The sequence below is a fragment of the Pteropus alecto genome, unplaced genomic scaffold, assembly GCF_000325575.1.
Source record: "Pteropus alecto unplaced genomic scaffold, ASM32557v1 scaffold813, whole genome shotgun sequence".
NCBI lineage: Eukaryota > Metazoa > Chordata > Mammalia > Chiroptera > Pteropodidae > Pteropus > Pteropus alecto.
In genome coordinates this window covers 128,833-133,547 of record NW_006433729.1, presented here as the reverse complement: position 1 = coordinate 133,547, position 4,715 = coordinate 128,833, and the positions used below count along the sequence as shown (strand labels likewise).

Genomic DNA, 4,715 nt, shown 5'->3' with positions numbered 1-4,715 from the left:
CATACACACACACACACACACACAGAGAGATATATGTAAGAAGATATGGTATACACGCACAATGGAATATTACTTAGCAAAAAATCAATGAAATCTTGCCATCTGCAACAACATGGATGGACCTGGAGGGTATTGTGCTGAGCGGAGTAAGTCAGACAGAGAATGACAAATGGTGTATGACTTCACTTACATGTGGAATCTAAAGAACAAAATAAAGAAACAAACAAAACAAAAACAAACTCATAAATACAGAAAATATTTTGCTGGTTGCCAGATGAGAGAGGGTTAGAGGGGTGAGTGAAAAAGAGGAAGGGATTAGAAAGTACAAATTGGTAGTTACAAAATAGTCATGGGGATGTAGAGAATAGCATAAGGAATATAGTAAAACATATTGTAATAACGCTATGCGTGGTGTTAAATGTGTACTAGATTTATAGGGGTGATCATTTCATAAGTTATATAAATATCTAATCACTATGTTGTATGCCTGAAACTAATATAATATTGTGTACCAACTGTAACTGAAAAATAAAAAAAGTTATTTTAAAAAGGAGAGTAAAAGAGGCAACATTGTCCCTGCAATGGAGAGGTGGTGTCAGTCACAACCACAGTGACCCTCTCTCACGTACTCACCTGGACCAAGAATAGTACAGAGAAGCTTCCTAAGCATTTATCCCAATGACCTGGGAAGTCTCATAAACTTCTAGGGCACTTCATGTGCTTTTCTAGGACACCTGTGAGGTCTGCCACCACCCTCAATAGATTTTTATCCCCCACTTCTTTTCCTGGGTACAAGCAGAACAAGTGGGAGGATCAGAGCAAATACAGTTGAATGCAGCAAGTATTTCTGACAGCTCTTCTTGCCAATGGTTCTAGATCCCTATCTTCAGGTTGTTTAAGGTCTTATGGGGGAGAAAGAAACAAAACAAAATATTGATATTACAGTGTAACAAGTACTGGCAGGGAGGTTTGGGAGGCCAAAAAAGGGGGACCAGACCCAGCGTGGGGATTAAGAAAGGCTTCTCAAGTTTGATGATATCTAAGCTCAGTTTCCAATGTCGCAAATGGTTAACTAGCTAGAGTTGGAGGTCAAGGTTATTGGAAGTTTATTTGAATATCTTCCAGAACTGGAGACAATCTTTACTTTAAAAAAAATGGTTAAGTACATCATGCTATACTCACACTCTCCAATTCTATCCCAAGCACCTAACACAGTGCCTAGTGCACTGTAGACACTCAATAGATATTTGTTGAGTGACTTGATGAATCCAGGTGGAGCAACAAATATCACAGAAAAAAGATTAATATCTATATTATTCAAAGGTCTCCAACTCTAAAAGGAAACTACAAACAACAGCAATAATAATAGTTACATCTCATCCTCACAACAATCCTATAGGGTAGATTCTATGACTCCCCCATTTTACAGAGAGGAAGCTGAAGTTTAGTGAACCACACAGCTACTGAGTGAAATAACCTGGGTGAATCTGACTTCAGAGCTCATATTTTTAGCCTACTACTCTTTATTGGCAACCCATCCCCAAAGTGGGCAAAGAACTAGATTGGGCAATTCACAAAAGGAAATAAATGACTAAAAAACATGAAAAGATTGAGCAATCTTGTTAATAATAAAAGAAAAGCAAACAAAGCAACACTGAGATAGCACATCTAGTGGCTATCGTATTAACAAACATTTTAAAAGTTAATAAAAATGAGTGGTGGTGGCAAGTTGGTAAGAGACCAGATACGCACATTCTTATGTACCATTGGCAGAGATATATAGCATATGTATAGGGCAAACTGACAATATCAAGATTTTAAATATCTATATACTCTTTGACCCAAGATTTTTGGGGGGATTCAACCTTTTAAAATATATTATCATATATGCCTAAAGGTGTTTATTGCAACATTATTCATAATTGAGGGGGGAATCCCTGGAAGTAACCTAAATTTCATGGATAAAAGGAAATTTCAGATCAATATATAGAGTATGATCCCATCTGTGTAACTATGTTAATGATGATAATCTCCACAGATGAAATTGCCTGGTTATGACATAGTCCTGTTGCCTTACGATTGAGAAGGGAAGAAGACAGTGAGAAGAGGGGAAGAAAAATTAAAAAGGAATGAGAAAAATATAATAGAAAAGAGAACTTCAAATTTTTAAACTGTATATTCTGAAAGAAAGAGTAGTACTTGAAGAGTGGAACCAGACTGCCTGGGTTCATAGTTAGTCTATGTACTTACTAGCTGGATAATTATCAGTTAATTACCTCACTTCTCTAAGCCTCAGTTTCCTCATCTGTAACATGGGGATAATACCTATCTTTTAAGGTCCTTATGAGGATAGGCTAAATTAATCCATGTAAAGCACTTAACAAAGGGTCTGATGCATAGTAAGCACTCAATCAACATTAGTTGTTATTTCTTTGGATCAGGAATTGTGCTTAGTGTTTTCTGTACATGATGCTGTTGAATCGTTACAATGTCCTAGAGGTCGTCCTTGGAAGCTGACTGTTAGAGAGTCCTTCCCACTTGTGCTACAGTTGTTTCTGAGTTTTATTGCCCTCCTTTTATAGTTGAGGAAACTGAGGGCCAGAGAGGTTGTTTTGCTCAAGGTGTCCTAGCTATACATGGATGGTCTGATTCCAAAGCCCAGCAAGTTCATTTTACTACCCCAGAGAGAGAAGGGAAAGGGAATAGAGAGGGCAGAGCCAGTGCTGGGTGAGGGGGAGGAGGCAAGAAGGGACTACATTGGGTTTTATCTCTAGGCTAAGATACCTTTGAGGCCAATGCAAGGCCAGGCCAGCAGAAGGCAGGGTGGGTGGAGCTGAGCCAAGAAGGAAGGGATAAATGCCAAGTCCTGACCCACAGTGCCCACTCGTCCTTCGTTCGTCCTCAGTGCAGGGCAACAGGTAAGAGTCACTTTCAACCTGGTATCCTCTTTCTGGTCTGCCTATACACCTCAAGGCTGCACATGTTGACTGTCTGGCTTGGCTACATCTGACTTGGTTTTTTAAAATGTCTCTGTCATTTTCTTTCTTTCTCTCCTATGTTTTTTCCTACCTTTCCCAATTTTAGCTTTCCTTTGTTTTTTTTTTCTCCCTCGTTTCCTCCTCTTTGTTAGTTTTCAACATTACTCACTTCACTTCATCTCTCTCTGACACTCTAGCATTCTCTTATTTTTCTTTCATCTGAGTTCTGTCTGTATATTTTTCTCTAAATCTCTCTTTCTTCCTTTCTGTCTCTTCTACTCTGTATCTCTCAATCTCACTGTCTTTCTGTCTCTCTCTTCCTCTCTTCTGTCTCTCAGGAAGATGTCTTGATATTTCTTCCAGCAATTCTCCATTCCTTGCTCACTTTAACTCTTTTTCTCTGCTCAACTGACAGCAGGGCTCATTGGGTCAGAGGTAGGGAGAGAAAACTGAGAGAATGTGGAAATGATGGGAATGATGAATTGGGTAGGGGAGATTTGAAGGAACTGAGAGATAATTAGCAGAAGTAAGGGGAAAGGAGAAAGAGGAATGTTGTGTCACTGAAATTGCCCTATGTCGAAAGTCAATAGGTTTGCATTCTTGCTCTAGTTCATTGTGAGACCCTAGGCAAGTCATTCACCCTCTAAAAAGTGACTTGGCCTATGATTTCCACAGTCTTTCCTAATTTTGATTTTGTGGTCTTCTAAGTTTTCATTTCTAAGAATTTCTGATTCTCTGCCTCCAGGCATCTAAAACTATTTATGATTCTTTCATGATGACAAGAAGGTGCTAGGAAGGAAAATAAAGCCTGATGCTACCAACTCTTGAAATGAAGTGACGACATTCCCTCCAGACTTAACTGATTGTTACAAAGAGGTCTAGAAGGGCAGAGAAGGGGAAGGAATGCTGCAATGAGTGGTTTCTGTTTCTCTGCTGGGACAGAGTTGTGGTTGGCTCTTCTGATCTCTGTGACTATAGATTGGCTGCCAACATAAGAGAGGACTTTAAGGTGCAAGGAAAACCTTCTAATCATTTGGCTCAAGACTTCACCATTATCTTTTTGAGTAAAATCATTGTTTTAGGAAGACCCATGGCAGGGATTGCCAAAAATGGGTCCGTAAATTAAGTGGTGGAGTGAAATGAATGAATGAATGAATGTTCACCAGTGCCTGAAATTCTACTTCAGTTAGAAATCTGTTTCTTTGGTCACAGTTCAAAATCGAATGTCCCAGAAAGGGGCCTGTTAGTGCAGTAGAGGGGATTAACCTCTGGAGCCAGGCTCTCAGTCAAGAAAATATGTAGTCATAGTTGAATCATAGATCCACATTGGTTAAGTTAGTAGGCTCTGGAACCAGATCCCCTAGGTTCAAATACTGATTCTCCTACTTATTAGCTCTGTGACCTGTACAGGTTAATCTTTTGGGGCCCCAGTTTCCTCATCTTTGAAATAAAGTTGATATTAGTGTCTACCTCACAGGGTTGTCATGAGGGTTAAATTAGTTAATGCATGTGAAGCATTTCCAACAGGATTTGGCACAGTGAGTACCCTGTGAGTATTTGACTATTAGAATCTGATGGAATCTATAAGTAACCTAGTCTAGCGTCTGTGAAAAAAACTGAGGCCCAGTGAGGGAAAGTACAGAGCCCTAATTCACATAGTAAATTGTAATAGGATGAGGACAAGAATCAGTGTTGAGACAAGAATCTACTTTTCAGACCTGGTCTGGTATATTTGTG

The 4,715-nt window shown here is 39.3% G+C and overlaps 1 protein-coding gene across 1 annotated transcript in view; it reads left to right on the top strand.

Annotated features, from left to right (window-relative positions):
• The first annotated feature begins 2,794 nt into the window (after positions 1-2,794).
• ALAS2 (5'-aminolevulinate synthase 2) overlaps positions 2,795-4,715 on the top strand; it is a 22,773-nt gene continuing 20,852 nt past the window's right edge. The window contains exon 1 of the mRNA XM_006908363.1: positions 2,795-2,918. The gene's annotated coding sequence lies outside the window, so the exon portion shown is untranslated. The remainder of the gene's footprint in view (positions 2,919-4,715) is intronic.